Consider the following 22139-nt stretch of genomic DNA (forward strand, 5'->3'; position numbering starts at 1 on the left):
CTTCTTTGTGATTTTTTTATGTGCTTGTGTTTAATATATTTTTGTCTTTTGATGTTAATGTGTTTTTGTTTTTGTTATATTGAAAGTGAATATAAGTTCACAAATTTCTCTGGACTACATATGATTGTATTACAAATGATAAGTATTACAAATTTCTCTGAACTTATATGTTGTGTTTTTATGTGTTTTTATATGTTTGCACTTTTCAAAGTTTTCTGATATGTTTTCTTTGCACTTTTCATTTTTTTTTTTTTTTGCACTATTCATGTTTCTGGACTTTTCTTTGTAGTATAGAGAAAATCGTGGGTTTGTTATTATAATCCAATGAAAATGACAGAGAAAATGTTAAGCTTGTAGTTGAGTGAAAATCACCCTTGAAGTTGGTGTCTTGATCTTGATTCTTATTGCTTCTTCAACTTGGACTTTTTTTTTTTGTGGTGTTCTGGTGCTGCTACTGCGTTTTGATCTAAGATCATAAGACGCAGGCACAGAGACTTTTGGTTTCTTTTTCGGGATTTCTGGAGTTGTGCTGCTTCTGCGCTTTGCCATTTCTATAGAATGAAAACATAAACATTAAATCCCAGAGAAAATTACAAGGTAGCAATGATTACACAACAGAGAAAATTACAAGGTAGCAACATAAACATGACAGAGAAAATTACACAACAGAGAAATTTTGAGGAAATGGAGCATTGAACAAAATAAATATGCCAGAGAAAATTAGACACAAGACATAAACATAATGTGACCAGAGAAAATTATAAATGCTGCCAAAGAAAATTAGCCACACCAATAGAGTAGTAAGCCACAAATAATTTGCTTGAGAAAATAATGAAGAAACATAAACATGCCAGATAAAATTACACAATAGAGAAACACAAGTGTAGCAAGCCAGAGAAATTTACAAAAACAAGAACACAAGAAGCTTCAATAAGAAGCCCCAAATGCACAGAAAGCAGTTCAATTTTGACAGTTGGAAGGAAAACAACCCATCATCAGTTGGAAGCAAAGAAATTCTGGACTTCCAAAGAATTTCTCTAGATTCAACCCAGAGAAAATTCAAATTTCTCTGGTCCAGAATTTCTCTGGAACGATAAAATTCTGATTTGATCAATTTGTCATTGGTTTTGCTGCTGCTGATTCAATCACAATTTCCTGCACAAACAAATTAATAGTTCTTCTATAAGTTTGTGATAGATTTTCTTTAAACTTAATGGTATGAATTTCTCTGGGTTGAATCTAGAGAAAATTCAAATTTCTTTAGATCACTTTAAGCCTTCCTCTACTGCTGCCTCTTCCTCAAGCTTCTTTTTCCAATATTCTTCAAGTAGGGGTCCAAATATTGCTTTTACAGAAACAACTCCAATTCTACTAAACCCAAAAAATCAAAAGACATTATATTCAACACTCAGAGAAATTTTGAACCTGAAGATGTTATATTCAACACTGGATATATATATATATATATGTGCTGACATTGTATATATATATATATATATATGTATGTATCATATATATATATATATATGTTTGCAACCATAGATAAGATAACTAAGAGTGACTGTTTGATTATGGTTGCAAATGGTCTTAATTGATTAATTATCATATATATACTAGTCAAGACAGTAGGCAACAGATTGTATATATATATATATATATGTATGTATCATATATATATATATACATCTATCAACTCCACTCCACTCTTTTTGTTTACCCAGAAAATCAAATTTGCTAAACTTAGTGCTTTTGTTTTGCTGAATTTGTTTTCGTACTCGCCGGAAAATACCCAACACCAGTACCAGCATCACAAAGGAGAATATCCAGTAGACAGGTCAAAAAAATCAACTCATCTGAAGATGAACAGACGTAGGGTATTTTGGTCCAAGAAATTGATAAAATGCGCGGGTATTTTGGTTAGGGACCTGAGGCAGTATTACATTTTGTAATGTCCTTTATGCAGAAAATTGTTATTATTAGGGAGCTTAAAAAAAAAATCCCAACTTTAATAGATAAAGGCCATCTTCTACGTATTTATAATTTTTTTAGACTTAACTACCCGTATATGGGTTAGAGCTTGTGGTTGTGGTGTTTGCTGTTTGTAATTGGAGAGGTGTGATGTTGACTCGAGGACGGAGCGTTGTCATGGTGATTTTTTCAAAATGAAAGCGTGAGAGCTTAGGCCAATTTTTCCTAATTTCTTTTTTTTTATCAGATATTTTTCAAAAATTCTAAAATTAATATATGGACTGCAATTGAGCTTCCGATTATCATTATTAATTGGCTTTTTTTGAAGGTTTCGATGAATATTGAATAATTGTCAAAAAAATTTACAGATGGTGTAGAATTTCGATTAATTGTTAGTTTTTTTTTCTTCTTCTTCTTTAGATTTGTTTTTGTTGTGTGTTATTTGTAATGGTGTTTCTTTATTAGTTTGTAAATATGAAAGTAAAATTTTATCTTTAATTGTTGTTACGACCCCGCTACGTAGCTCGAAAGAGTTTGGCCCGTCGTTTTGGTTTTTTTTTTTTTTCTGTGTTTTTGTTGCAAAAGGAAGAAGAAGAAGAAGGGTGGAGAAGAAGAGAAGGAGAAGAGAATGAAGGAGGAGGAGGAAGGAGGAGGACTGGAGGGGGCATAATCACAGGGGGAGGACGAGGCAGAGGCGGGGCCGGAGGCGACGGCGGTGGTGCTGCGACGATCTCTAGTGCTGTGACGATCGGCGGCGGCGAGGCGACGGCAGTGGTGCTGCGACGATCTCCTCTTCTCCTCTCTCTTTCTCCCTCTCTCCTTCTCTTTCTCTTCTCCTCTCTTCTTCTTCTCTTCTCTCCCTCTTTCTCCTTTGTCTCTATCTTCGAATTCGAATTCGAGCTAAAATCGGGCCACTTTTTTCGAGCTACCAGTCATTTTCGTTGTTGTTATTACTCTTTTAATATGTCCTTTTTTTTTCTTTCAAGAATTACAGTAAAATTTTACTTTGGTAGTGTGTTCTTGAGTTATTTCTTATGTTATACAAATTTTATTGTGAAACAGAGTAACATTTTACTATGAATCAGAGTAAAATGTTACCGTGAAATAAAGTAAAATGTTCTTATGAAATAAAGTAAAATATTACTGTTTATATCAATTTCGACAGTATTTTTTTTTTATTTTTTAAAAATTTCATAGTCAATATAGATCATGATTGATAGATTTTGATGAGAGGATTCTAAAAATACTAATTTATTAAAAATCAATATCTAAATCAAAAGTTATATAATTTTAAATTTTAAAATATTAAATTAGTCACTAAGGATATTTTGATAATAGTATTGTATGCTGGACTTTTGAAGGAAATTTTTTTATATTTGTCCTTAATGTGTTAAAGTTTTATCATGAGGGAATTTTGTCCAAATCCTTCAAGAGTAAATAATGGTTTAATTTTTTAGTTTTTCATTTTTGGGTCATAAATTAGAAATCCAGAAATTAGAGATGGAGTGTGAGTAGGTAATTGAAAATTAGGTGTAGATGATTTAATTAATCCAGAAATCATTTTGATTTTTAGTCTTTGCGAGTAGGTAATTGAAAATTAGAAAGTTAAGATTGTGTTGGATTAAACAACCATCAAAATAACTGTCTTAAAAAAACAACAATCAAAATACTGAAAGAAAAACAACAAAAATTTCATAAATTTTTAAATTTTAGCTTAAGGCCTCACAAATTTTTTCACTGACACACATGGATTAAACAATTAAGATACTGAAAGAAAAACAACAATCAAAATCTATAGTATATTCATATACTCTTGCACAGTCTCTGCTGTGCATTTATTCAACTTCAAATTATCATGAAAAACTTTACATGAAAATAATCATGAAAGTTTTGTAACCGTTGGATTATACTTAGAATAAAGCACCACACACTAATTAAGATAATTCAAAGATCATAAATCTTTCATGATAATTTTCATGAAAAAACTTTCCCAATCCCTAACTTTTCTCATATTTTATACTAGCATTGATTGCATACATCAAAACCTGAAAAAGCCTATACTTTTAGAAATAAAAAGGGAAACTGAACGCAGTAAAATTCAACAACATATATAGGTTATTTATTTTAAACACCCCAAAACAACACTAGTGAAATTTGACTGCTTCAAGACCATCTTTTGGTAACTTTAACCTTCAAGCCATGCTTCATATAGAGAATGACGGAAACATTAGGGGCCACAGTGTGTCCTTTCACCATTTGAACTTGGTAGTTGTGTATCATACTTGCAGCAACCAATTTCAATTGAGTAAAAGCAACTTCTCTTCCCAAACAAGTCCTCGGTCCTGCATTGAACACCAAGAACTTGCAAGATGGCTCGTGTTTGATCGTTCCTCGCTCGGATAACCATCTCTCTGGCTTAAACTCCATGCAATCCTCTCCCCATATGAATTTCATCCTTCCCATTGCGTATAGAGAGAACAATATTTTCATATTTGGATCAACACGATGCCCACTTGGAAGTGTGTCTGGCTTATGAGGCTCTTTGTGTTGGAATGGAACTGGTGGATATAGCCTTAGTGATTCACATAGTGCACCGTGTAGATAAACTAGCTTGCTTATCTCTTCTACACCGAATAATCTCCATTTGTTAGCTTCTTCTGTTGGTATAGTCGATTTGAGTTCTTCTCTGATCTTTTCTTCCACGTCTGGGTGAGTTGAAACGAGCCAAAGAAACCATGTGAGAGCTGAGCTGGTCGTGTCTCTCCCTGCGATCATGAAATTTAAAATGGTGTCTCTCAAGAACTTATCAGCGCTTTCTATCCCTTCTTCATTTAAATACGATGTTAATAGATCAACTCCGTCTTCTTCTTCGTCATTTGATTTGATTCCTCTGCTAAGTTCATCTCTCTTCATGGAAATATATTTCCCTATGACATGATCTAGGGTTGCACGAGCGTTTCTCAATTTCTTTTCGTGTCCAATCCCTAGCCACCTCTGGAACTTCCAAATGCTCTCGGGGACTATGTGGCGAATAAAGATAGCTTCCTCGGCATCATCCATGGCCTTGGAGAAGGGAACATGAGGGAGGTCGATGGAGAGGCAACCAGGGTCATACCCGGTGACAAGTATGCAAGTGGTGTCAAATGTTAGCCTTTGGAACAAGTCTTGCAAGTCCACCACAAGGCCTTGTTTGGAAACATGGTCAAGAACTTTGATGAGGCCTTTGTCCACCTTATCTTGGGTTGTCTTGGCCAAATACCGGTGGAACCGGTGGTTACTGACCATCAACCGAGCGAGTTTCCTCTGGCTGCGCCACGATTCTGAGTCGGAATTGAAAATCCCATCTCCCAAAATGTCGAAAATCTTGAGGAACTGAGGGCCTTTTGGAAAATTCAAGAAGTTGGCACTCATGATGTGGTGGATGTTGGCTGGATCAACAGTGCTCAACATGTCCATGTTAGTGAACCATGGGCCTCTGAGTAGGAAAGTACCCCCGGTCTGGCTGAGGGCGTCGGCGCAACGATCGTGAATCCGGTGGACGTTGCAAAGAAGACTCGGAAGCGTTCCGAGGAGAGGCCAGTTCCATGGAAGCCCATCAGTGGTGGCAAAGAAAGCAAGGAAGAGAAAGCATGCCAGTGCTAAGAGGACTTCATAGTAACCTAGTGAGGCCATTTGGGATTTTGTTTAAGATAAGCAAAATGCGTAGAGGAAGCTTTGATTTAGTAGCTTTTTGATGGAATGTTGAGGTTGAATATCTTCAGTGGATGTATTTATAGAAGCCAAAATGCTATGTGCATGTGTAAATTATGTTTTATTTCATTATTTTATTTATTTATTTTTTTTTGGAGTGCATGGTGAATTAATTAAATCATCTACACCTAAGGGGTGTGGGTAAGAAATTATTGTGGTGGCAAAGCATCCTCTGAAATTTTTTTGATGTTTCAACCAATTGCCGAGTAGAAAATTTTAGGAGTATAATTATAAATTAAAAAAAAAATTGTAACAAAATAAATTTTGAATTTTACCAATTTAAACTCTAATCTTTTAATTTATTTTCAATCTAAATTATTTGTCTATTTTCGTTAAGTAAAACAAACAGAAAAATAATATTTTAAGCATTAAACTCAATGCATATGTACATAAAATGTCTAAATATATTTTTAATTGAATTTAATGATTAAAATATTATTTTTCTGTTGGTTTTACTTAGTGAAAAATAGGCAAAAGGTTTCAATAGAAAAAAAGTCAAAAATTTAGGATTTAAATTGATAAAATTTAAAATTCAAGGTTTATTTTGTTAGAATGGTCAAATCCTGAGATTTTTTTTTTTAATTTCCCCAAAATTTTGGGTTTAAATTCATTTAACCCTTGTGGTTTGGGACTGGAGCAATTTAGCCCCCACGTGATTTTGGATTAAAGTGCTACATTAGTTTTTCTATCCAAATTAACAGAAGATATATTATTCACACCAATTTTGAGAGTGGATTTTATTTTTTACAAAAATTAGAATGAAATTAATACAATAAAAGAAAAATTTTACCCCTATTTTCTCCAAAACTAAAATTAAATTAATATGTTAATTAAAGTAAAATATAATACAATATAATTAAGAATTGATCTAAAATATAAAATATAATTAAGAATTGATTTAAAATGTAATTAAATTAAAATTAGATTAACACGTTAAAAATTATAATAAATAATTAAAAATTTCGGATTAATTGTGATCTAATATATAATTAAATTAAAAATAAAATAAAAAGTTAGTAATTACATCAAATAGTTAAATATTTAGGATTAATTGTGATCTAAAATATAAATAAATTAAAATTAGAATAAAAAAAATTAAGAATTACACTAAATAATTTTATAATTAATTGTTATTTAATTGAATTAATACTAGACATTATAAATTTTTTTTGATCGACAAAAAAGAAACTTTATTGATTGAATAACGTTGTTAATGGTTGCATTTATTGATTGAAACTTTACTAGACATTATAGCCTTTCCATATCTATAGTTAACGTTGTTAATGGTTGCATTTAGTCCAACATCAGATGAGACATATGACTCTTTTCAAAAAATAGGAGGATAAAGTGCTATTAAGCCATAATACAGGGAGGTAAAATAAATTTTGACCAAAATTTTATTTATAGAACAATGCTAACTCATTTTTAGTAGGTTATTGAGAGACAAAGGATGATCAATTTGGTATTTGTTTGTAATTTTGTTATTTACATATAGATAATGTCAAATAGTATTTCGAAACTAGTTAATAATTTCTATGGAAAAGGAACATAGGAAGTGAACAACTGCACAGGTGGAATTTGCAACCACCAGCTTAGAAAATAAGTGTTTTATCATAAACTAAATAAAACAAAAAGTCAAAAAGTCACTATCCTATTTAAATCACATCATCTTATTTAAATCACATTACCTCTCTAACACATCACATCAAACCCAACTCAAACCCAACCCATATAAGTCAATAAGTCAAAAAGTACACTTTTTTAGAACATTCCAAACCAACCCTAAATGTATGTCGTAGATATCAATATAGTGTCACGTCATCCCATCTAAAACAATATTGTATTTGGTTTTTCAGTTTTTAAAAAGTACTTTTTAAAATTTTAATTCTTATTTTTATATTTTTAATAATTTTTAAAAATTATTTTAATCATTTAAAAAAAAATTTAGGTTCACTTAATCTTAATATACTTAAAAAATAAAAAATTTATAGAAAAATCTTTTAAAAAATTTATTAAATATAACAAAATATGAAATTTTATAAATTTTCATATTTTTTTAAAATTTTTGTATTTGGTGAATTTTTTAAAATTATTTTTCACAAATATTATACTTTTAAGCGTATTTAGATTAAGTGCATCTAAAAGATAAAAGAAATTGTGCAAAATATTAAAAAATTAACTAAAAAAAAAAAAATCTATTTCCTAAAAAGTGAACTTAATTTTTTAAAATCAAACGTGATAATTTATTTAAATTCTCAAAACTTTTTTTGGAACAAATTTTTTTTTTTTTTTTGGCAGTTAGGAAGTGGTGGTGTTATAGAAGCTGACAAAATTCTTTTTTGTATTATATATTTATATATTGTTTTTTATGGGAACAAACAAGAGTGCTCATAATATGTTGCTTGTATCATTTGTGCCGCTTGCTTTAGACCATATAGTCAAGCAAGCAACAACAAACAAGTTACTAGCAAAGTGCTAAAGGCTTACAAAATGAGTATTTAAGTATATATACACCTGCCAACGAATTGGTTTTCATTAGTTAGGTTGTCTCTTTCTCAACCACGTATACCTATTAAATAGCGTGCTTCCATTGCATTGCATGGCATGGCATCACTTACTTATATTCTCAATTTCTTCCAGTTGTTTCTTTTGGATATAGGGCGGGTTTGTTTTTAGAGGAAAGTTGGGGGGAATTATTAGTATAAGAATTGTTAATGTATTATTAATGAAGAGATTAATAAAAATTATATTTGTTTATGTACTAATATCGTGATATTAGTTGGTTAGAACTAAGGATGTATTTATTTTGAAGGATTAGGGGCTGGGATTGGACTATTGGTCCCACCGGACTAATAGTCCATTATTTGTTTCATTTTTTTTGCTTCGGACTAATAGTCCCCCCGGACTATTAGTCCCCCCGGACTATTAGTCCCACAAATATAGGACTATCCTATCCCATGGGAGAGATGAGATAGAAACCATGGGATTATTTTGTGAATATCCATTTTACCCTCCATGCTATTACTTAGCAAACAATTAGAAAAGGATAAAATAGTCTTTTGAACATTTATAAATTATTTTTTTAGTGTTGTTTATTTAAAATTATATATTAAATAAAAAATTTAAATTATAAATTAAATTTAATTAAAAATAATAAATTATAAATTATGGCCTTATAAATTAAATTTTTTTAGTGTTGTTAAAAAATTAAATTTACATATTAAATTAAATTATTTTTTTAGTGTTGTTAATTTAAAATTATATATTAAATAAAAAATATAAATTATAAATTAAATTTATTTAAAAATTAAAAATTAAAAATTATGGTCTTATAAATTAATTTTTTTTGTGTTGTTGAAAATTTAATTTATATATGAAATAAAATTATATTTTATTGTTGTTAATTAAAAATTATATATTAAATAAAAAATATAAATTATAAATTATAAATTTAATTTAATTGAAAATAATAAATTACAATAATTAGAATATTGTGCAAAAAATAAAATAAAATAATATTTTTTAATCTAGCTAAAAATAATTAAAATATTAAAGCTATGTTTAATATTGCTATTACTTAGTAAATAATTGAAAATGATAAAATAGTCATTTGAGCATTTATCCTTCTCCATAATATCCTAAACAAACATTGGATAACTAAAAATAGTCAAATCCAGACATCTAATCCCATGACTAAACAAACATAGGATACAAATTTAGTCCAATCAAATAGTCCCGGGACAATGTATTCCAGGACTAATAGTCCGATGGATTTCAATCCCCCCTTATTCAGTCCGTCCAAACAAACGCACTCTAAATATATGAAATTAAGTAAAAGTCCTTATAATATAAAATATAATTTCGTTATCTTTGTAAAATAAAGGTCAAAATTGTCTTTTCCCCTCCAATTCTCCAATCTTATAGGATTATACTTCCAATTCCACCACCCTTATAGGATTGTTAATCCCCTCCTTGGAGGGTATTAATAGCCCCAAGAGCATACTAGTCCAAAAGGACTTTGATCAAACCAAACACAACTAGTCCATGGGAATACTAGTCCACTCCCATAGCCTTTGGACTAAAATAAACAGGTCTAAGGGTTTTTTTTTTTTCATATATATATATATATATACACTATATTTGCAAGGACAAATTGAATTAGGTGAGATTAGCATGTAAATAATTTTATAGTGTTATGTATATAACAATCTTTGTATCCTAAAATTGTGAACTATCATAATTTTCATAAATAATAGCATAATGCCGAAAATAAATAACATACCCGAATCAGTTATGCGAAACCTTCAAGTGATTTATAATTGATTGAATATAAACCTAATAATAATTTTAGTGGAAAAAAGGTTTCTCTCTCTTAACCCTCTTTAGAATACGTTATATTCAGAAAAATTGATAGGTGAGCTAAATATAGAGAGGATCAGTTTCTTAATATAACTATAACTCTACTTGCCCATCATAGTATGAGATTTGGAAACTACTCAATCTATTGACCAATCAGATAATAATTTGTGGTTCAAGATATGGAACTATAATCTTATTAAATCTATAATTCATATTGACATATTATGTAGGTTATCATAATGGCTAAATAATTAAATTTAGTCTTACATTCTCCCACTTGGCCCATATGATAAGATACATCAAGATTTAATAAGGTAAATATAAGGCATGCAATAAATCATATCCAACCTTACTTTAATGTGGTCATCATCATAATACTATAATTAAATAGTCCACTAATGCGAGTCATGGCGGTTCTACACCAATAGTGCGACATAGTCCCTTCCATGTATCACAACACTAGCAACTAGTTTAATGTAATCTTTAAGTGAAGAGTGTATTTAAAGGTCCAATAATTTCTTTTAATCAAAAACTATTCTTGTTATCATTCATTCATTCTCATATATGTACGTATATCATTCATAACAGGAAACATATCAGAAACACAGTTAATGAGATCTCAATGTGTCAACTTACATAATCAGTCATAAACAACTGTTATGGATTATATTCAAGACCCATTCAATTGACAAGTTTCTTAATTGTCTTTAAGAGTAATCTCTTCATCAATAGATCTGCACTTAAAAGTTATGTACTTATGTGTTTTATTGACACATTCTGTTTCTGAAATTTTTTTTTAACGACAAAGTATTTCAGTTTTATTTGTTTAGCATCATTAGACTACTTGACATTCTAAGAAAATAAAACAATTACGAAATTATCACAATAAATTCTCCATGACTTGGCAACATAAGTCGACAATCCCAAGTCATGAGATAAAGTTTCGCAATAATAATTCATGAATTGTGGTCTCAAAGCACACCACAAATTCAACTCTTATAGAAGATACTTATGATAGTTCATTTTACACTTTTCTTAATATTGCTCCTCCACATAATAGAAACAAAGAACTAAAAGTGAATTTTCTACTATCAAGATATCATCTAAAGTTTGAATCTAAATAGCCAATTAATTCAAGATTATTAGACCTCATAAATGTGAGCAAGTAATCTTTTATTCCTTATGATTATTTTATCACTTCCTTATTTGAGTATTAAGTTTCTTACAAAAAATGTATAAAAAATCGCTTTCATTCCAAAAAAATTTGCATAAGACTGGATTTATTTCCTTTTCAAACTTGGATAACTTTATGTGAATATTCTTTCATTCTAAATCTTTATAGAACTTTTAATATATATCTTCTGAGACAATCTCAACAATTCATGTGATTCATTCAGAAATATTTCAATTTCTATTATATAGGTTGTCTTGCTAATATATTTCATTTCAAAATTCTTAAAAGGAAATTTATTAACTCGTGCAATAAATCACGTACATTATTGGCAAGCAAAATATCATGGACATACAAAATCATAAATATAAACTTGCTCCCATTGATCATTGGATATGTACACTAATAAAAAATATATATATATATATATATTTTTTTTTTAAATCCAAAAGAAAAATATATAGTATCATAAAACTTAAGATACAATTTTTAGAAAGTTTGTTTAAGTACATAAATTGATTTATTAAGTTTGCAATTCACATTTTCATTTTCCTCAATAGAGAAACCTTTGAGTTGATCTACACAAAATTCTTCATCTAAACTCTCTTTCAGAAAATTAATTTTTACATACATTTAATGCAACTCAATATCATAATGAGTTATTAATGCAATAATGATTCTAAATCAGCCCTTTAAGATACAAGTGAAAAGGAAATATCTCATTGTAATCAATGTCTACTTTTTGAGTAAAATCTTTGGCCATATATCTAGCATTATATCTTTTTATATTGCCCTTAAAATAGTAAATATCCTTAAGAAATTCAATGTAATTCCAAATTTCATTTTGGTCGATTGATTTCAACTCATCATTTATTACATCAATTTATTTAGTAGAATCAATACTTTCTATAATTTGTGACAACAAAACTGAATCTTTACTTATCCCAATATTATAATAAGATTGTTATAGATATACCACATAATCATTCGAAATGACAAATCTCTTTACCCTATAAGATCTTCTTAATATTATTTCTTGTGGTTCTTCTACAATTTTTTATTGGTGATAATTATATTATGGAGTAATATTATTCATTTGTTGTTCCAAGACATTAAGTTGTTTAACAACTATAGGAACGGCAATTTCCTTCAAATTATAGGTAATGATACTTGTACCCAAACTTATTGAATAATTACATTTCATGATTTATCACTCACACTAATTTCACCAATCTTATTAAATTTGATATTATCGATTTTTGCAATTTTTGTATTATGACAAAGATAGTAAAACTAATACCTTTTGAATTTTCAAGATAATCAACAAAATAATCACTGATTATTTTAAAATCCAATTTCTTTTCATATGGATCAATAATTTTAATTTTGTAGACAACTCCAAACATGCAGGTGTCTTAAGTTCGGTTTCCTTCCTGCTCACAGTTCAAAGTGAGTGTTTGGAACTGCCTTACTAGAAATTCTATTCTATATGAAAACAATAGATCATAACAACATACATCCACAATGTTAAGGGTATTTAGAAATTACTGAACATACTTGTTAGCCACATCATTCTGTTCAAACATTCACAAATATTATATCTTACATAGAGTTTAGCAAATAGACTTGTGTTTTGCACTATCTTTATAATTTTCACATTTTTGTTTAATTGTCTTTCTTCATTGATAATGTACACCTCAATGGTGTCCATTTACTATAGATCTTTTATGCAATAAATAAACAAAATTATAAAATGAAAATTCATTTATAAAAGTGATAAAATAAATTTATTTACCAAACATGAAGTGTCAAAAGGGCACATTAATGCCTATTTGGGTAATATAAAGAAGCCATGTATATCTTGTGCCACTTTACTTAATGTGATTGAATTGTTTTTCCTTAATCCAACCCACACTCCCACTAAAAGTAATAAAATCTAAATTAAAAAAAATCTCATCTTTAATAGTCTTTATAATTTATTTTTTTAAAAGAAAAATAGTACAATCTTTTATGCCACAAGTTTGAAGAGTTTTCATTTATCAAGCTATATTTAGGACCAACATAATGATGCAAGATAAATTAAATATTTGCAAGCCCAAATATATTCTTGGGTCTGATCCATCATAGAACATGTGGTCATTGTCAAATATTTGCAGGTCGCCACCTCCCATGGTGTTGAACTTGAGACTAACAACCTTTCCTATTTTCTGAATTCCATCTATCACAATGGCTTTGGCTCTTTCTGTTTTAGTATCACATATAAAGCAATTGAACCTTTCATCAGGCTCTTCTTGAATCTTCTTTCCCTTTGCCTCCTTGGCAATCTTTTCCATTCTTTCCTTGTGGAGCTTCTCAAACTCTACCAAGAGAACTCTAGGGTTCTTTCCTTTATTTTTCCGGTCAGCAGACTATAGGGTAGTTGCCACCATGTTAATGCCTACCATCTTTGGGAAGGGATCATTGTCGACTACCATTACCCTTTTATCTTTCTCAGTATACTTCAACATACCCTTTTGAATCAAATCCTGCACACAATTTCGAAATGTAACACAATTATTAGTTGAATGTCTGAAAAAACTATGCCATTTACAATATTGTTTTCCAATTCTTTCTCTTTCTTTGGGAATGTTATAGCTAGGAGTTAAAGTCAAAAACTTGTTGGCCAATAACTTATCAAACAAAGCATTTGCTTGGACAAGTCAAATGAATATTGTCGACTAGATGCAACCACATTTCTTTTTGTTGGCTGTGTTGATGGCATATCCACAGGTTTCTCAACCTTCCTCAAGGTCTCACAAACCATAGTCTTTTTACGAACTACTTGTACTACATTAATAACTACATCAAAATCAAACTCAACTTATTGGTAATAGGTACCAAGTCAAGTTGCTTTTCTTTGTTGTTCCTCTCTTAGAATTGACTCATAACTAGTTGTCCTTGAAGATAATTCATACAAGTCTCTAAATATCATTCTCTCAAATTTCTTTCTTAATTCAAAATCTAAACCATTTTGAGCCAATCTTATGACTTCTATTTCAGGGATATATTCATAACACCTGTTTTTTTTTTTGCTTTCTTAATCCTGTCTATATATTGTTATGCTATTTCCCCTTGTTTTTGTTTAAATTTCGAGACAGGTCTACCAGCGTAGCTTCAAGTTCAGTTCTAAAGAACTGAGCATGAAACTGACTCTTTATTTCTTGCCAAGTATGTATAGAATTTTCTAGCAAGTTAATGAATCAAGTAAATGCAATCATAGATAATGAATTTGGAAACAATTTCATTCTTAGAAAGTCATTTTGCCCTACTTCTCCATATTGTAGGGTAAATCTTTCTGCGTGTTCAATGGTGGATTACCCATTCAGGCACTTTGAAGTTCCTTGGGAGAGGTGAATTATCCACATCTAGAGGATATGGACTCCTAAACATAGGTTTGTCTAGCCTTCTCAAATTTGGGCCATACATTTCTTGAATCAAATTCATTATCTGTTGTCTATTGTTCATCATAGGATCCATGTATTGTTGCTGTTGTACTCTTCCTTGAACTTTTGGTTGGAAGTATGGAAGAGGAGGACTAGGGCCTCTAGGCCTTGGGTTTATCATATTAATTAGGCTCATAGTATGGTTGTTGCATGGTATGGTCTTGTACATTTTAAAAAATCTGTGTACTCAAACGTAGGATTTATAGTCATTCCCTCCTCATATCTTTCTTGAAGTGTATGAGGTCTATAAAAAGACACATGTTAATTTACAGTTGTATGTTTTTGAGGAGTTATAGAAGGACCACATTGTACTTTGCTTACTTGAGTCTCTTTCACAACTTTCCTTGACTGGCTGGGCTTAATATTGGCATTCTCAAACAGGGCCAACAGGTCATCAACCATTGCCTAGTTCTCATGTGCAGACATGGAACTAATTGTTTGCTGAGTGTGCAGCAGAATAGCCCTCCTTGGATATACAGGAAGACAGCTTGCCTAGCCTGCAAAGGCCACATTCTGGCCATTCTCTTGGCTTGTTTTTTGTCTAGCCACTGAATGACCATCATATATGTTGTCTTTAACTTCTTCGAACTCACCATCAAGTTCCTCTCTGTCAACAACCCTTTTTCCAAGATTTTCAAAGATCTTATGTTGTTTCTTCTTAGCCATCATTCCAAATTAAATAGGTCCCACTGGGCGTGCCAAAATATATTAGCAAAAATCTGATTTGGATAAAATCGATTAGTAACTAAATCGGGTAATGTGATTGGTGTCCTCTGTCTTAATAGATTCAAGGACTTCTTTAGAGTTTGTAATGTGAAGAAACAAACACAAACAAACTGGAATTCAATTAATAACACTTAAACTTGTCACTTAATTACAAGAATCAAATTATAAGTTATTACAATTGATAGAGCCAAACTGGGTTACAAACACTGAATTACAAGTAAACTACTCTTGAGTACAAGAACTACTCCTAGATAAGTTACACAACTCCTGGACTTTACATGAGTTGTGAATTTGGTTGAAGGTCATTTCTTCTTCGAATTTCTAGCCTTTATATGGCTTCATTGGCCATGCCATGCTACCACGTGTCAATTTGTAGGCTACTCACATCTGTCCATGATCTGCAACTGCTATAACTTCCTTGAACCCTCTTTCCTTTCGAGGCTGCCAAGTGTCACACCTTCAATCTTTCTTTTTGAGCCATTATCTTCATGTTCTTGAACCTTGGACCTTCATTGTACATGGTTATGCCCCTGTCGATAGAAGATTTCCAATTTCTGGTGCCAACAGTTACTTGATTGTTTTTTTTCATATGAGATGTAAAAAGGTCAAAAAAAATTAAAATTAAAATCAAAATACTTAAATTATGTTGGAAAGTAAACAAGAAAAATAACTAATAAACATGTTAAAAATATGTAAATAAAAAATGTGTAAAACTTAATAATATAAGAATGGATATATAAATCCACTTTGTAGGCCTATTTTCTAGATCCAATGATGTGTAAGTAATATGATTGGTTAATGATTAGAGAAGATATGAGGGAGAGTGTTGCCTTAAACATTTTAGTTAATTGTTACATTATTGGGCTTGAAAAACAGATCGAATTTTTGGACTTGAATAGTAATGCTCAATAATATAAGTACAATGAAAAATGTGTAGTTTAGTTTGATTTGATTTTAGTTCGTAAGATTTGAACTTAAGAATGAAACGTGATTTTAATTTTGTAAATAAGGCCGACTCATACCAGTCCATTGACTGGGCAAAATTCAAAAAAATTATTAAAATATAAAATTTAAACACAATAAATATGAACTAGATAAGTCCGTCCCCTCCTATTAATAACCTTAATGTGATGTACCAAACAGATTAGAACCTACTTTCTATTTACAACTCGTTTGACCATGGCTCAAAGTCAAATTATTGAATAAAACAATTTATTTTGAAAGGAAAAAAAAAAAATCAACTCATTTGATAAAAGGTGAAATATTAATAAATCTCAAATAGTAATCTGATAAAATATTTAGTTATTCCTTCTTCTTTTTTTATGGATTCAAAGATTTCATTCTAGTGTGAATTACATAAAAGGCGAAGTATAAAGGTGCGTTTGTTATGTATTAAGGGACAAATGCAAATTTTCTTATAATATTAAAATTACTAAACATAATACTTCAAAAAAGCTCTTTAATGTATTTTTTTCAAACCTATCACTCTAATGTAACACTTCAGAAACGTAAGACTCCAATGTAACACACTAAAAAACTTCTTAGTATAATTTTTCTTAAATGTTTTTTTGATCAGCAAAAAGGAAAACTTTATTGATGAAAAAATAGAGAATTACATCAATAAAGAAGAGGCAAGAACAAAAACCATAAAAGTCAACTCCCCAAATCCCAACTAGGTTGGCACTACGGAAGACACCTAATCATTTGCTAATTCAAGCCAAAGTTGGTGAGAGACCAACAAAGCAAAAAGGAAAAGAGCAAACAAGGTAGCCTACCAAGGAAACATCAACAATAGGTACAAAGCAAGGCAGCAAAACAACTTGAGACAACATCAGGCAGCAAAACAACAGAACAACAAACAACATAGCTCCATCATGAGATAACAAACAGCAACAAAGCAGAACAACAGCAGAGCAAGATTAGATCCATTAAATACAGCACCTGGACTGGTTTAAATTGATCACAAAATCAGCAGTGCAGTTCATCAGCAGAACAACAGTAGAATAGTCAACAACAGAACAAGATTAAATCCATCAAATGCAACTCCTGATCAACACGAAATCATGGATGGAGTATGAGTTCCCAAAAGAGTGGCTTTTCAACCAAATTGCAACTCTAGACTTGATAAGCTCACATAGCTCCATGAAGTTAGGATGAGCATTATTAAACACAGTAGAGCAGAGCAGAGCAGCAGAACAAGATTAGATCCATTAAATGCAACACTTGGTCTGGTTTAAATTGACCACAAAATCAGCAGCAACAACTCAGTACACTCAGCAGTGTAGTTCATCAGCAGAACACTCAGCAGAGCACTCAACAACAGAGCAAGATTAAATCCATCAAATGCAACTCCTGATCTGGTTCAAATTGAACACAAAATCATGGATGGAGTATGAGTTCCCAAAAGAGTGGCTCTTCAACCAAATTGGAACTCTAGTCTTGATAAGCTCGCATAGCTTCATAAAGTTGGGATGAGCACTATTAAACACACAATCGTTCCTGAGCTTCCAAACTAACCACAAAACAACAAGTGGTAAGGCATTCCATATTTGGAGTTCCTTCTTCCTGATTCTAGTGCCAATCCACCAATCAAATAAATCCACCACAGAGCTTGGGCATACCCAGTATAATCCCCACCAATCTATGATGTCAGACCAAACTTTCCAAATAAAGGGACAAAGAAGCAATACATGATTTATGGACTCAGGTTGTTCTTTGCAAAAGATACACTAAGTGACAACATCGCCTATAAGAATACCAATATTTTGAAGGAAAACAGATGTTTTAATTCTTCATTCCCAAGCCAGCCAAGAAAAAAATTGTACCTTTGGTGGTGTGATGTTATTCCAAATGAACTTAGGCATAGACAAATCTGGACCTCTAGAGGACTGCAGCCAACAGAATAAATCATATGTTTTAAAGACACCCTTATTATAGCTTTCTATCTCATACTATCCTTCACCTCGTGCCTTAGTAGTGGCCCATTACCTAGTAAGACTTACGGATTTTGAACTTCCTCAGCTTCCCATGCCAACAGTGGTCTCCTAAAGGTAAAGTTCCAGTTGGAGGAACTAGATTTCCTATCAATGAAGTCTTTAAGAGAGCCATTTTTATCAGAAGAAAGACAAAAAAGCCTAGGAAAAAGAGATTGAAGACAGTCGCCACCTAGCCAACTATCCTTCCAGAAAGAGATATTAACCCCATTACCAACAACCAATTCAGAGTTAACCAAGAAGAAGTTGAGTAAATTAGAATTACCTAAAACTAGATCCATAATGTCCTCCTAGATCCAGGAGCAATTAGTGATAGTACCTTGGGAGTGAAACCAGCTACCAGATCTGCTACTATACTCACTGTAGATCAATCTACTAATTTTTCTTAAACGTAACAACATAACATTTCAAAAAAACTCCTTAATGTATTTTTCTCAAACGTAACACTTCAATGTAATATACTAAAAAACTCATTAGTGTATTTTTCTCAAACATAGCAATGTAACATTCTAAAAAAAACTCCTTAATATATTCTTCCCAAACTTAAAATTCCAATCAATGTAACACACAAAACTCCTTAGTTTACTTTTTCAAAATGTAGTGCTCTAATGTAACATTAGAAAATCACACTATAAAAAATGTAGATTTCTACGCTTGACAACCACTCCTTGGTTTGTGGCTTTAGCCTCTTGTTGGTACCTTACAAACTTCTGTGGCTTGTGTTAGCATCTGCTATGGCTTCTCTCTTGGTGTCCAATTTATTGGGATCAAGTTGTAGTCTTGAGATGCTTGCTCTTTCCTTTTCCCTTTATTAATGTACCCTCATACTTTGTATGCCCCATTGCATTAATAAAGTTTTTTTGCTGATCAAAAAACAATCTTCCATGACTCACATTTCTATTCCCATCCCAAAAATAAATCAAAAAAAATAGAAAATGAATCACAAAAGGGCATTAACTTAAACTCAAATGGTACCAAACCAAATAAATACAATTTTCAAAATAAAAGGACTAATTGATTCATAAGAAAACTCTTAGGATTAAATAAATCAACATTCCCCTATATAACATTTATGAGTAAATTTTCCTTTGATAAACTCATTATTTGATTAAAAAAATTACTTCAATCACTCTAAAAAATTATTTAAAAAAAAATTAGAATGTGCCAAATGCACAAATTCTTTTAACATTAAATTTTTCATAAATTTATTTTTAATTAATAAGTTAGCTTTTTAGGTAATAATAATAAAAAAAACATTTAAAAAGCACCAAATACTAATATGGGGAGACATATGGTCCAGCTCTCTTGAAATTGGTACCACGTCGCTTTTACGAAAAGAAAATATTTGATGGCCTTGGAGAAAGTTGAGATAATATTTAATGACATAATTTTTTTTTTTTTTTTTGTTGGTTGAATAAAGAGTGAGATTCATGGCTTTTTTACTTTTATAAATTGTGTTTGATTTAAGAATTTGAATAGAGATTTAAAAGAAAAAAGATATTATGAAATTACATTTTATTAATATTTTATTCTTTTTTAAAAACATAAAAAAATCTTTACATAAATCCATGAATCAAACACATTCTTAAAGGACAATTGAATAAAGAGTTTTGTTAACAAGTGTATTAGGGATGCATTAAATATACTTAACCACCTCCACTATTATAGAAAAAAAATGAAATACTATGAATATATTTTGTTAGAGACTAAATTACTATTTTTTTTTTTTTGAAGAAAACTATTTTCGCATAAATATGAGAAGGGTAAATTACACCGACCTCTCTTAATATTTGAAAAAAATACAGTAGGTCTACAAGTTTGGCATAATTACATTGAACTCTTATAAGATTTTAATTCATATATAGTCCCATTTTCATCAATAATTCGTTGGTTACATGAATAAAAATAAAATTATTTATATTAGAATTTTCACATTATTTGCACTAGTTCTTATCCTTTTATTCTTATTAAAATAAATAAATAAATAAATAAATAAATAATTATATCAAAAATATAAAACTTTTTGTATTTTCTCCAATTCTCATGGAAGGTGACTGTAATTTATCCAAATGAAAATGATTCTCAAATTTTAATTTTTTTTTTTATTGGTTTTATAAAAACACCTTACAAACTAAAAGAAAAATGTATAATAGGCACTCTTAAAAATGCTAATCTAAAACAAAGAAAACAAAAACAAATCTCATTTCTAATGTTAGAAATTCTTATAGTACACATCTCTTAAAAGGTGTGTAACATATGCATCTTATTAATTATTCTTTTGGTAAATGTTATTTATTTGTGTGACAAATACTATGTCAATTTTTAACAAAGTTATAACAATTTATAATTTAGAAACAAAGTTAAATATTTTACTAATATTACAAAAATATGTAATTCATACTAGAAAAATGCATTATAAAGTCGATGGGGGTAGGTTGCCATGTAAAACTCGCTTGGAAGGTACGCCTAAATAATCAAGTAGATGTTGGCAATCTTCAATTTTGGTGGAAGTTGAATCAAACCCTACGCACTTATTAAACAAATTATAAATACTTAAAATTTTAAAATTATATCATATCATCTGTTAGTACACTAATTAATAAATTAATGAGTACATGTAATATTTATCATACTACTAACTAATATTGCATTTAATTAGATTGTTTCCCTGTGTCCTTATGTCCACGACTTATACTATATACACTAATTAGTATCTTAACTAGCGCATTAATTGATGATGTGGTATAATTTAAAATATTTTTGATATTTATAATTTGTACAATAAGTGAGGTCAATAATAATATAATAACTAGTGTTGATACACTAGTTTTTTTTTTTTTTTTGAACAACAAAAAACAACCCTTTATTGATGATAATTGCCAAACACACAAAAGAATTACATCAAATAAAGGAAGAGGAAGTGCAAAAAGCATCAAAGCATAATTGCACGATCCCAACTAGGTTGGCACCACAAGGAATGCCCAATCATTTGCCAACACACCTTAAAGTTGATGAGAAAACAACCGCAAGACACATTGAAAAAACACCAAAACTGTCCACCAAAAAACACCCCTCTGCATCTGTCCAGCAACACACCAAAAGAGAGAATTACTTGCTCAACCAAACATCCCTACTGCAGAAGCACCATCACAGCAGCAGCCCTGCTCATTCCACTCTCAACCATTTACATAGATTCCAGTGCATATAGTTCCCATTTCTAATGCAAAATTGAACCTGCTAGTTTAATGCACACTTTCACATATATACCTCATCTATAGTTTGATAAGCCCAGTCCTTAAGCCCAATCTTCCCACCCAGCAGCAGGGCAGCCTCCAAAAAATCCCAATAGACCTCACACCAATACAAACCACACTCCAGAGAAATCGAGGCCAATACACAACAATATACAGCAGAACACACTAAAAAACATCACCAAGCTCGAGGCCACCCTTCAAAAACTCAAGGTCATCTCAACCTTCACCAATGTATACTCTACCGAAACAATATCTGATGCCTGTAAGAGTAGAAATAAAATCATGTTGCCAAGAAGAGCAGGGAATTGGATGATGGATTGGTGCAGTAAGCCTCACACTAATGCAGACCACCCTCCAGAAAATAGCATCAAAACTCAAGGTCACATTCCAAAAGCCCATGGCCATCTCAACCTCCACCAATGCATATTCTGTCCAA

General features: G+C 30.7%; 1 pseudogene across 1 annotated transcript; it reads right to left on the minus strand.

Moving 5' to 3' along the window:
* Window positions 1-3734: 3734 nt before the first annotated feature.
* LOC114292476 (alkane hydroxylase MAH1 pseudogene) lies at window positions 3735-5724 on the minus strand (annotated as a pseudogene). Its single transcript, XR_014341386.1, has one exon. The product of XR_014341386.1 is annotated as an alkane hydroxylase MAH1 pseudogene (transcript).
* Window positions 5725-22139: the final 16415 nt, after the last annotated feature.

The sequence above is a fragment of the Camellia sinensis genome, chromosome 1 (genome assembly GCF_055761805.1).
Source record: "Camellia sinensis isolate YWXY chromosome 1, ASM5576180v1, whole genome shotgun sequence".
Classification (NCBI taxonomy): Eukaryota; Viridiplantae; Streptophyta; class Magnoliopsida; order Ericales; family Theaceae; genus Camellia; species Camellia sinensis.